Source organism: Ranitomeya variabilis, chromosome 1 (genome assembly GCF_051348905.1).
Source record: "Ranitomeya variabilis isolate aRanVar5 chromosome 1, aRanVar5.hap1, whole genome shotgun sequence".
Taxonomy (NCBI): domain Eukaryota; kingdom Metazoa; phylum Chordata; class Amphibia; order Anura; family Dendrobatidae; genus Ranitomeya; species Ranitomeya variabilis.
The window spans coordinates 783,086,169-783,099,693 of NC_135232.1; positions in this window are offsets into that span (position 1 = coordinate 783,086,169).

A 13,525-nucleotide genomic window follows, 5' to 3' on the forward strand; every position below is an offset into this window, starting at 1 on the left:
ATCCTCAAATGGACATAGTACTCAAAATTATAAACAAATAGAGTCTGAGTTTCTAAATTACTATAAACGTCTCTATAATCTCCGCCCAAAAGAGTCCAATCCTGAAAAATCCGAACGGAAATACGCTATTAAGACCTTCCTAGCACGCCTGAATTTACCCAAACTAACATCTCCTCAGAAACAACTATTAACTAAACCATTTCAGATAGAGGAACTCCAGTCCACCCTGTCCAGATCTCCTGCAGGGAAAGCCCCCGGTCCTGATGGTCTACCAACAATATATTATAAGTCCTTTCCCCTTGTGCTCCTTCCTCGCCTCTTAAAAATGTGCAATTCAGTATTAAAAGGAGATCATTTCCCTACACAAGCATTAGAAGCTAAAATATCACTAATTCACAAAGAGGGCAAAGACCAAGAACAGTGTAGCAGCTATAGACCAATCTCCTTACTAAATGTAGACCTGAAATTATTTGCTAGTATGATAGCAAGGAGAGTGGCTATGTTTCTACCAGAATTGATCACGACAGATCAGACGGGTTTTGTCGCGGGCAGGGAGGGAAAGGACAATGCTTATAAGATACTACATCTGATACATTATGTTAAGAAAAGAAAACTACCCCTAGTTTTACTTGGGACTGATGCGGAGAAAGCCTTTGACAGGGTGGACTGGACATATCTAGAAGAGACCCTAGTTGGCTTTGGTTTTCCTCAACAACTAATTGCATCCATAATGGAAATGTATAGAAATCCCAGAGCCCGAATTAGGATTAATGGCTCACTGACTGACGCATTTACAATCCAAAACGGCACACGACAGGGTTGCCCCTTGTCGCCGATTCTTTTTGTACTGGCGATGGAACCCCTACTGAGAGCAATACAGCAGAACAAAGAAATTGTTGGCATTAAATTAGGTAACGCTCATCACAAAACAGCGGCATTTGCCGATGATCTTCTTATACTAATGACGAGTCCGCTCAAAAGCCTCCCTGCCTTGGCGAAGGTTCTCGAGGAGTATAGTTCCCTTACTAACTTTAAAGTAAACTTATCAAAATCCGAAGCATTAGATCTCAATGTCCCCCCACATACACTGACTAAGCTAAAAAAATTATATCCCTACTCATGGCCTAAACAATTCATCACATATCTCGGAATTAAAATATGTAGGAATCATAAAAAATTATTTGCTCTTAATTTCTACCCTTTACTCGATAAGGTGAAGTCTACCATCCAATCCTGGAGGGACCAATACTTAACATGGTCAGGAAGGAAAAATCTCCTCAAAAGTCTAATACTGCCTAAATTCATCTACTTGTTTCAAATGCTACCTATATATATCCCAGACTCCTTCCTAGCTAAAGTTAATTCTCTATTTCTTCATTATCTGTGGAAAAATATTAAACCGCGAATTGGCTACCACACGCTAACGCTTCCCAGATCCAGAGGTGGTATGGGTGCTCCAGACGTAAAAAAATATTATTATGCCGCAGTATTAGCACGCGCAGTTGATCTAATTCGAGGCACCCAGAACAAACGGTGGCTGGAGGTGGAGGGGGGACTCTCTCCTTTACCTATCAGACCACTTCTGCTTTCTTATGCTAAGGAGCACCCACCCCCTAAGTCTTGCAATCCGCTTACCCATTCACTTATTAGAATCTGGGCCAAAACTCACAACATTCTTCTTCCTCCTTCGTCCCCCTTGCTTACACTTGTGGACATATTACCACACACACTCACAACATCAACAAAAAGGGAGGGACAAGGTCAACAAGGGTTTGACATACCTATAGATCGATTGATGCTAGATGGTGCACTCATCTCATTGTCAGACATTAGAAAACTACCGGGACTAACAAATTTCAATTTCATACAATACTCTTCTCTCAAAAAATTATTGAGACAAAGGAATTATAATCCAGACTCCACTCAAAATCTTACTCCATTTGAAACCCTCTGCGTCAAAGCAACTAGACCCCCAAAAATACTCTCCACAATATATCATTCGCTTATAACCGAAAATCTCTGCTTAAAAAGAGCTTTCATAACAAAATGGGAACAGGACCTGGGCTGTTCGCTTTCCAGGGCTCAAGTGCAACACATTTATAACCATTCACACGGTCCTACAAAGTGTGTTAGAACTCAGGAAAACTCCTACAAAATAATATCAAGGTGGTATATATCTCAGACGCAAATTGGGACCTGGAGGGCGGATGCCTCAACCTTGTGTTGGAGATGTGAGAAAGGGGTCGGAGATTATCTGCACTTATGGTGGTCATGCCCAACTATAAAAATTTTTTGGTCACTGGTCGAGAAGACCATTCAAGTAATTACGAAGAAGTCGTTGATACTGACTCCCGAAATTGCGCTTTTAAATCTCCCTTTGGGATCTGAATACACCTGTTTTTCCACTCTTATCGGCAATATCATAGCTGCTGCTAAACTCCTGATCCCGGTATATTGGAAGTCGCCGAATATTCCCTCGCACTCTCAGTTATTAGAGAAAATAGATCAACTCTTTTGCATGGCTGAACTGGTTGCTTCAGTTAATCACTCCTGGGCAAAATTTGCTGAACAATGGCGCCCATGGTCCCTTTATAGAACTCACAAATATACTGAATCTGAAGATACACATTGAAGACCATACGTGGTCTCTGCAAGGTGCTCTTCCCCTCCCCCCACTCCCTTTCTACATCATCTTCTCTTCCTTTTCCTGCCTGCTAACCCCCACTTACTGTATTCTCTACCTTTCTATTGTTAATTCTCTCTCAAAATGTTTCTTTTTCTATTTGAAACTAAGACGAGTTATAACCAGAGTTTTAGCTAAAGACTAAATAATTTCTGTCGAGATTTATTGATTTATGAAGATAGTGATCACTATGTAATGACTGTTAAAGTTGCAATGACTTGCCGTTATCATCCATACTGACTCTAGTTTTACATACATGATTTATACTTGATCACTTGTTCACACAAACTGTCTTTTGATCATTTCTTGTTATGCCTCAACATAATTAGTTGTTATTTGTTTTAACATGTTTTAAACCAATAAAAAGATTTTGAAAAGAAAGGAAGGAAGAACTGAAATAAAATAACTTTTTGATGATATTCTAATTGAGTGGAAGCACCTGTAATAACTGCTCTCCTGATCTCACCGCAGAGATCTGTGTGACTATACCTGAAACATTTGCAGGTTCCTCTCAGTGTTATAATGCAACACAGCTGTGAGAGCTGCAGCTGTTAACATATTTTGTTATGATGAGTCAAAGTTAAATTCTACTGTTCTATGATAGTTACATAACTCATGCTGGTAACGCCTCCTTTTACTTAAAATAATCTCTGGAGGCAGATTTACATGCAGATCACCCATACACCCTATCCTTGCACCCTATCCACTTTTGTAATTTGCTTTATTATACAATACCCTACACTTTTCTCGATCTAGCTAATCCCTAAATGTGTTTTTTTACTGTATTTCTTGTGACATTTCACAAGAAATGACGTTGACATTGCGAGTAAAGATAAGTGAATCTATCAAGGTTTGGTTCGGTTCGGATTCGCCAAACAGACCTCCAAACGTACCCGAAACCTATTAGATTCAGTGGGTTGCAAATCCAAACCCATGGACAACACCTTAAGGGGTGACAAAAAGCTTCCCTAACAGCTAAAATTAGGGGCAGACACCAGGAAAAGTGGCATCAATTGACCCACAGTAGAAATTTGCAAATGGTACAGCAGCAGTCAGCCATGGGTCATGCATCAGGTATCAGGGCCTGGCCCAGCATTTACAGCTTGAAATTGAAGTTTCAATGAGGACCTGGTGGTAAAGGGAGCAGTGTAAGCCTTCTTAGCTAGGAGCCCTGATACCTCATGCAACACCTACAATTTTTTTTATTTTACTCCAGCCACACTCAGATGGCGCAAACATCCATTTCATACACTACTATTGATAGAAAAATGTAAGAATAGTAACGCAGTTAGTTCACTGATCAATTGACCTACAGTAGAACCTGTTACAATGGCACAGAAACAGTCAGCCATGGCCAATGCATGAGGTACCAGGATCTGGCCCAGCATTTACAGCTTGGAAGTTTCAATTAAGACGAGGTGGGTGATGGAGCGGTGTAAGCCTGATGTGCTGGGAAACTTGATTCGTCATGCAACATCTTAAATGTGATTTTTGATCAGCCACAATGAGGTGACACAAATATCAGCTTGGTATACCACAAATGTTATAAAAATGTAAGGATAGTAACATAGCTAGTTGACTGAAAGTAATTGCAGGCCTGCCGGTCTGGGAACCCTACTGCTACCGGGTACATACGAGAATAAGACCCAACTTGGAGTACAAACATTTCCCAAAATTATTGACACATCACTAAATTGTCATCAATTTCCCAGAGGAGAAATATTATAATTGAACATTTTTTTGAAAACTTCAGTTAGTGTACAGTCTACTCAACTCCCTTTCTTTGGCAGCCACACAGCGGAATCACTATTATTACAATTATTTATTATTCTAGAGCCATTTATGTGAAAAAGTTATACATAATAAAAACAAGTACAATTATCTTAAACAATACAAGTCGCCGACTGCTACTGGAGGAGAGATGACCCTGCCCTTGAGGGATCACAGTCTACAAAGGATGGGTGAGGATTAGTGTTGAGCATTCCGATACCGCAAGTATCGGGTAACGGCCGATATTTGCGGTATCGGAATTCCGATACCGAGATCCCATACTTTTGTGATATCGGGAATCGGTATTGAGATCGATATTAATGTGTAAAATAAAGAATAAAAATAAAAAATATTGATATACTCACCTCGCTCACGCGACCAATCACAAGCCGCGACGTCATCTAAGGTCTTTCAAGCGCTCATTCTTAGGAACGGAAGCTGCCTGTTACATCGGTAAGGTCCAGGCTGCGTCGGAGAGGTGAGTACATCAATATTTTTTATTTTTATTCTTTATTTTACACATTAATATGGATCCCAGGGCCTGAAGGAGAGTTTCCTCTCCTTCAGACCCCTGGAACCATACAGGATACCTTCCGATACTTGGTGTCCCATTGACTTGTATTGGTATCGGGTATCGGTATCGGCGATATCCGATACTTTTCGGGTATCGGCCGATACTATCCGATACCGATATTTTCAAGTATCGGACGGTATCGCTCAACACTAGTGAGGATGCAATAGGTGAGGGTAGTGCTGCTTGCGCAGCGGTATGGGAAAAAGCAGCAGTATGGGGAAATTATGTTACCATAGATTATAGGCTTGTTGGAAGAGGTATTTCTTCAGATTCCTTTTGAAAGTTCCCGTGGTAGGCTAGAGTATAAAATGTTGAGGGACACAGTTCCAGAGTAGAGGTGATCTACGGGAGAAATCTACTATGTGACTGTGGGAAGAGGAGATAAAAGGAGAGTAGAGAAGGAGATCTTGTGACAGTCGAAGGTTGCGTGCAGGTACATACCAGGTGACTAGGTCACAAATGTATAGAGGATACAGGTTTTGGATCGGTTTGCATGCGAAACTTAGGGTTCAGAACCGGCATCTCTGGGCAATGCGGATCCAGTGCAAGGATTGACAGAGGGGAGAAGCTGAGGAATAGCAGGGTGACAGGTGGATTAGTAGGGCAGCAAAGTTTAGGTTAGATTGGATGGGTGCGATAGTGTTACAAGGGAGGCCACAGAGCAGTATGTTGCAGTAGTCAAAGTGGGAGATGATGAGGACATGCACTAGTGTTTTTGAAGATTCATGGTTGAGGAATCTGGGATTCGGGAGATATTTTTGAGTTGGACTCGGCAGAAAGGGGAAAGAGCTTGGATCTTAGATTTGAAGGAAAGATCATAGTGAAGTCATTGATTTTTATGGATAGGTCAGTTGCGGGATTGAATGAGATGGTGGAAAGATGATGAATTCGATTTTATCCATGTTAAGTTTTAGAAACCTAGCAGAAAAGAAAGATGAAATAGAGGACTGACATTGTGGGATTCTGGTAAGTAATTAGGTGATATCAGGTCCAGAGAGGTAGATCTGTGTGTCATCAGCATAGATGTGATACTAAAAGCTGTGAGACCAAAGGTGTAGCTGGAGTAGAGCAGGGGTCCTAAAACTGAACCTTGGGGAGCACTGAAAGATTGGGGGCAAGATGAGGGGGTGGTGTATGAGTGGGAGACACTGAATGTCCTATCTGCTAGGTATGTCAGATCCAAGATAGGGCCAAGTCTGTGATGGCAAGAGATGAGAGTGTCTGTAGTAATAGGGAATGGTCCACTGTGTCAAAGGCTGATGACAGGTGCAGGAAGAGGAGGACAAAGTAGCGTTGCTTGGATTTGGCAATTAGTAGATTCTTTGAAATGATGCTGTTGGAAGCCAAGTTGTAAGCGGTCAAAAAGGGAACAGGAGGATAGATTTGAGGACAGTTCAAAATGGATATGTTGTTCCACTAGTTTTGAGGCATAGGGGAGAAGTGATATGGGGTGATAGCTATACACAAAGGATGGGTCAAGGGAGTACTTTTTAAGGATGGGTGTGATCAAGGTATGTCATTTGTTAGCGACAGCTTGAAGTGGTGGCTTAGTTTTGGGATGAAGACTGTTGTAAGGTTTGGAATGAGGTGGGATGGGATGGAGTCAAGTTCACAGGTTGTGAGATGTGATTTGGAGAGTAAAGAGGAAAATTGATCTTCTGTGATGGTGAAGTTGGTTTTGGAGGAGGAGAGTTGAGTAGTTATGAGGAGGAACTGTGGGGACTTTAGGCAAAAGCTTTACCTTATGTTGTCAATCTTCTGCTTAAAGAATGAGACAAAGTCTTCAGCTGAGATGAGTGGATAGGGAGGGGGAGCTGGGGGACAAGTAGAGAATTGAATGTACTGAATAGCTGTTTAGTGCTGTGAGACAGCGAAGATATGAAAGATGAGAAGTAGGTTTGTTTTACTGCAGTGACAAAGTGCACGGCATTTTGACAACTTCTGTTACTGGACAGGCTACTCGATTCCCTCTATTTGGCAGCCTCACATGGGTATGCCTTGTTGATGAGGGACAGAATGTGCTCCAATGGATGGAATGCTCTGCATCAAATTACCTCTCCTTCTCTTTGTCCACCATAACATCACACACAATCCTCATAAGTGGCACCCTAATTACCCTTGTTTCCCCCGTGTCACAATTCTCCAACCGCCCAACTGACTGTGGGGAACCACAGATGGGCGAGTCTTCAGAACTGTTTGCACATTCTATTCCATGGGTATCATAGTTCTGCTACAAAGATTCGCAGACTCAAAAGGAGGAGCATCTGCACCGATAGGCAACATTTTTTGCAGTTGGATCCAAGGCTGGACAAATTAGGATCTGAGCAGAATTCAGACCCTCGTCACCAGATGTTAACCCCCGGGGATGTAGGTGATCCATTCCTGGTGCGTCTTAGATACCTGAGGCACAAGTGGATTGTACTTTATTATCAGGACAGGAAGAGGAGTATGGTGATTCTCAGGGTAAGGATCAGGGTACGGAATTGGAAAACAGAGAGGATGATGATTAGGTTGTAGATCCCATGTGCTGTGAACCCAGAGGCACGCAGCTGAGTAGCTCATCAGAGCAGGTGTGTAAGGTTTCCAGATGTTCTATGGAGCCTGTTTTGCCCTTATTCAAGATGGAGTCTGGTACTTCGCCCTGTCCTTGAACTTCCTGTCAGTTCTGCTATTTATGTCCGGGTCGGGAAATACTTATTGCCTGAGTATTTTGCTGCTGTTGGCTTCTGAGCTTCCTTCTGGCTTGCCTCTGGAGTTCCTGCTGCTGCTTGTTTACTCTGTACTCTGCCTCATCACTTCAAGCTGCCTTCAGTCCTCTGTGCTACTTCCTGATCCTGGTGGTGGTTGCCTTTTTTCCAAACTTTTAAAGAAAGCAGCTAAATATTTCTGGTTCTGCTGTGGTCCGTAAGAATTTCTGACATCTCTATTAACTGTGTACTAATTCTTGGACTGTTCTGTGTGGGCTACTGTGCTGGACTTGAGGGAGACTTTTTAGCCCAAAAAGAGGTACACTGAAAAACCTTCTCCTTGTTGTGCTCCACCTGCATATTTCTGGACTTCCATGAAAGGTGTCGGCTTCACTGTCTCTCTATTTCTGGACCACCACGTAGGAGTGCTGGTCACACTCTTGCTTCATATAACTGCTGGACTTGCTTGTATTAGCGGTTGCACTCCACTGTCATAGTTGCTGGATATTTTTGTTTTGAGCTGTGCACTTCGCTGTAATTTCAGGATTGTCTGTTAGTTTATGTTATTCTCCTTGCTTTGTTAAATACAGTTTGTCTAAATTTTGGTCTCAGATTCGTTTTATCCCACGCAATCAGATTCCATAGTACCTTCATAATTGTTACAAGTTGGAGGAGGTGGAAGTTGAGTAGGTTACCTTACGACTTCACACAGACAGTGATTGATGCAACCACAACAAGCACTGCATCCTCGGTCACAACTCTGGCTGTGGCCCTTTTATGAGACCTCAAAGGATGACTCAACTCATGTTATCTGCCAACTTTGTAAAAAAAAAACCCTACTAAGTAGAGGCTAAAAATCCAATAATTTGCCTACAGTATTACATACAGGCTTGCAGGGTGCTTGGAGATGGAGAACTAAACCACTACACACCATAAGAAGGAGAACTAAACTACTATACAACAGGGCTTGGCAAAATAAACTACTAAATACATAAAGTTGGATAACTAAAACAGTACACACAAGAAGATGGAGAACTAGACTATGAGACAACAGAGCTTGAAGAAATAAAATACAAAACACCTACAGTTGGATAACTAAAACAATACACACCGGAATACGGAGAACTAAACTACTAGACAACAGGGTTGGAGAATTAAACTATTAAAAACCTGGTTTTGGAGATCTAAACCACTACACACCAAGGGATGGTAAAATAGAACACTAGACACCAAGATGTCACTAGACAGCAAATCTTGGAATCCCCAAGGCTTGCGGCACAAACCTCTGTATGTAACCCTTCCTCCACTGCTTCTGCCTTCTTCACCTCCTATAGGTACACCACCTGTGCCCTCAATCTCTCCCTTAATGAGACACACTTTCCAACAGTGCAGAGAATATCCCCCCCACACCGTAATTCGCAGCCAGGGAAAACCGCAATTAGTCAGTGTTTAAATTCATATGTCTTGGAGTAAGCAGTCACACGGCTCAGGCGATGTGGACAGCTATAAAGGCTAAGTTAGAGCAATGGCTGTCTCCACTGAACCTGGAGTCAGTATAGGCCATGTGCGATAACGGTGCAAACCTGCTGGCGGACCTCTGCCAGGCAACCTCACACACATGCCTTTTATACAGCAATGGTACAGCAATTTCCCAGCCACTGTGTGCTCATTTCTGACATCTACACCACTTGTGGTCATCGACTTACCTTGCTACAGAAGTCTTTCGGGCTGCCGGTTAAACGGTTGATATGTGCTATACCATGGAATTACACTGTGCACATGTTGCAGTGATGACCCCTGGTAAAGTATGACATTTTTCATTGTCTGTCCCACGCAATGCGAACATGTAACAAATCATGTTTGCGGAGTGGGCACAGATGAAGGACTTCTGCACACTTCTGCACAGTTTTGAAATGGCTAATAAGATGATTAGCAGTGATGTTGCCCATCATCAGCATCACTATTCTGGTCATCTACACGCTGGAGCATGCTTTGAATAGTCTGCAGGAGGAGGTGGTGCTCGCAGAGGAAGAGGAAGAAGCAGAGGAGGATGCAGAAATGTTAACAATATCTCTGATTTTTGGACTGTCATCGCACGGGCATTCCATGGGAGGGTGAATCATAGCGATCGAGGGGGGCTCAAGGTACCAGACAAACTATTCGTAAAGGCGCAGGAGCCAAGGAACAAATGGAGGAGGACGAGGAGGAAGAGGTGATGGGCATGCAACAATCAGGAGATGAAGAGGATAATGAATATCTCTGTGTTGTCCATGATTGGCAGGAGAGGACAGCGGAAGCAAGCTTAAGTCTTTCCCCGCCATCAACACACCATGTACTTGGACCTCATGGAAGCAGCCGACACATGAGTGCCTTCTTGTTGCTCTATCTGCAACATGATTGTTGGCCGTATTATTAGGATTAGAAATAGTGCTGATTATTGGGTTGCCACTCTGTTAGATCCGCGAAACAAGAGTAAGTTAAGCCAGATCCTCCACCCCCTCAAAAAGAACGCACACATGCTGGAGTATCGAAACATGTTCGTAGACAATCTTAAGAGTTATTTTTCACAAGACAGCAGTGAGGCACACAGTGTGTATCACAGTTTTATAATTCCAACCACGGTAACGTCGAGTTGTCAATGCAAAAACATTAGCAGCAGCAGTGTTAGTGTAGGAGGCAGCACAGTGGCTTAGAGGTTAGCACTGCAGCCTTGCAGCACTGGGATTCTGAGTTAAAACCACACCAAGGACAACATCTGCAAGGAGTTTGTATGTTCTCCCCATGTGTGCGTAGGTTTCCTCCGGTTACTCTGGATTTCTCCCACATTCTAAAGATATACTGATAAGAAATTTGGATTGTGAGCTCCAATGGGGACAGTGCCAAAAATGTCTGTGAAGCGCCATGTAATTAATTTCACTATATACGTGAGTAAAATAAAAAAAATTAAAATAAGCAATTTCTTAGACCAGCCATTGTACCAGCAGAACAGAGTACAAATCTGACACGTAATGAATGACTGGAGAAGATGGGGGTTTGGACCCTTTGTATTTTGGCCTTCAAAAATGGAATAGTGGCCTGAGCTTGCCAGTCATGCCCTGGAGATTTTGTCATGAACGGCAGACAGCGTTCTCTTAGAATGTATCTTTATCACAGCTGGTGGTGTCCTGATGGTTAAGTGCATCTGCCTGTCCCCTGAAAGTGTAGACTGTCTAACTTTCACAAAGATGAACGAGTCATGAACCTCCAATGACCACAGTTGTAGACTGGGCAGACTAGGAGATGGTGTTGTTTTTGGTGTGCTGCATTGATCTCCAATTATTGCAGTCTTTGACACCTTTGTCATGGCTTCTGTGCCTGCTGTTACCGAAGGTGAGATCTGCGGAAGCACTCATATCCAATCTATAATGATTATAGAAGGTGGAAGGAGAAGACCAAGTAGCTGCCTTACATATCTGGTCGATGGAGACTTCCATCCTCTCTGCCCATGAGGCTGCCATGGATAAGGTGGAATGCGCACTCAGCTTTTCCAGAGCGGGCCTGCCACTTGATGTATACACTAGAGAAATAGCCTCCCTAAACCACCTAGCTAAAGTGCCCTTTGACACTCTAAAAGGCTGGTTTCGCATTTGCGTTTTTTGCCGCTGCGTTTTACCGCAAAAAAACGCATGCGTTTTTTTTCCTATACTTAACATTAAAAACGCATGCGTTTTTTGCATGCGTTTTGCCACGTTTGACAACGCATGCGTTTTTTCCATGCTTGCGTTTTGTTGCGGAAATGCAACATGTAGTAATTTCTAGAGGCGTTTTTTTTTACGCAAAAAAACGCATGCATTTTTTTGCGGCAAAAAAACGTATTGCTGTCTATGTAAACGCATGCGTTTTTAAGCACATGCGTTTGTTTGCATTAAAAACGCATGCGTTTTTATAGAAAAAAACAAGAATACACACTGATAAGCCACCCCCCACCATCAAGGTGATAAAAGGATCCAAACCCTAACCCTAACCCTACCCCTAACCCTACCCCTAACCCTAAAGCCCGTAATTCAATTGCCGGCTTTTCATTTCTCCTGCCTAAACCCAACATGATATGAGACATGGTTTACATACAGTAAACCATGTCATATCCCCCTTTTTTTTGCATATTCCACACTACTAATGTTAGTAGTGTGTATGTGCAAAATTTTGGCGCTGTAGCTATTAATTTTAAGGGTTAAATTGCGGAAAAAATTGGCGTGGGCTCCCGCACAATTTTCTCCACCAGAGTGGTAAAGCCAGTGACTGAGGGCAGATATTAATAGCCTGGAGAGGGTCCACGGTTATTGGCCCCGCCCTGGCTAAAAACATCTGCCCCCAGCCACCCCAGAAAAGGCACATCTGTAAGATGCCCCTATTCTGGCACTTGGCCACTCTCTTCCCACTCCCTTGTAGTGGTGGGATATGGGGTAATGAAGGGTTAATGTCACCTTGCTATTGTAAGGTGACATTAAGCCAGATTAATAATGGAGAGGCGTCAATTATGACACCTATCCATTATTAATCCAATTGTATGAAATGGTTAAAAAAACACACACAATATGTATTTTAATGAAATAAACACACAGGTTGTTGTAATATTTTATTGCTCTCTCAATCCACCTGAAGACCATCATTCTGTAACAAATTAAAAATAATAAACCAACAATATACATACCTTCCGTAGATCTGTAACATCCCACGATGTAAATCCATCTGAAGGGGTTAAAATATTTTACAGGCAGGAGCTCTGCTATAATGCAGCTGTGCTCCTGCCTGTAAACCCCAGGGAATGAAGGTAATGTAGGTCAATGACCTGTAGTTACCTTCAGTCGCGGTGATGCGCCCTCTGCTGGATGTCCTCATATGACCTCGAGCCTGGGCACTTTTTCCCATGATCGACGTCATATGAGGACAACCAGCAGAGGGCGCATCTGGGGTGGCTGGGGGCAGATGTTTTTAGCCAGGGGGGGGCCAATAACCGTGGACCCTCTCCAGGCTATTAATATCTGCCCTCAGTCACTGGCTTTACCATTCTGGCGGAGAAAATTGCGCGGGAGCCCACGCCAATTTTTTCCGCGATTTAACCTTTAAATTTAATAGCTACAGTGCCGAAATTTTGCACATACACACTACTAACATTAGTAGTGTGGAATATGCAAAAAAAAGGGGGATAAGACATGGTTTATAGTGTTGAGCATTCCGATACTGCAAGTATCGGGTATCGGCCGATACTTGCTGTATCGGAATTTCCGATACCGAGATCCGATACTTTTGTGGTATCGGGTATCGGGTATCGCAACAACATTAATGTAAAAGAGAGAATTAAAATAAAAAATATCGCTATACTCACCTGTCCGACGCAGCCTGGACTTCAGCGAGGGAACCGGCAGCGTTGTTTGTTTAAATTTCGCGCTTTTACTTGGTTACGTGAAGTCCCGGCTTGTGATTGGTCAGGGCGGCCATGTTGCCGGGACGCGGACCAATCACAGCAAGCCGTGACGAAATTACGTCACGGCTTGCTGTGATTGGTCCGCGTCCCGGCAACATGGCCGCCATTAACCAATCACAAGCCGTGACGTCACGGGAGGCTGGACATGCGCGTATTTTGAAAAGCGCGCGTGTCCAGCCTCCAGTGACGTCCCGGCAACATGGCCGCCATTAACCAATCACAAGCCGGGACGTCACTGGAGGCTGGACACGCGCGCTTTTCAAAATACGCGCATGTCCAGCCTCCCGTGACGTCACGGCTTGTGATTGGTTAATGGCGGCCATGTTGCCGGGACGCGGACCAATCAC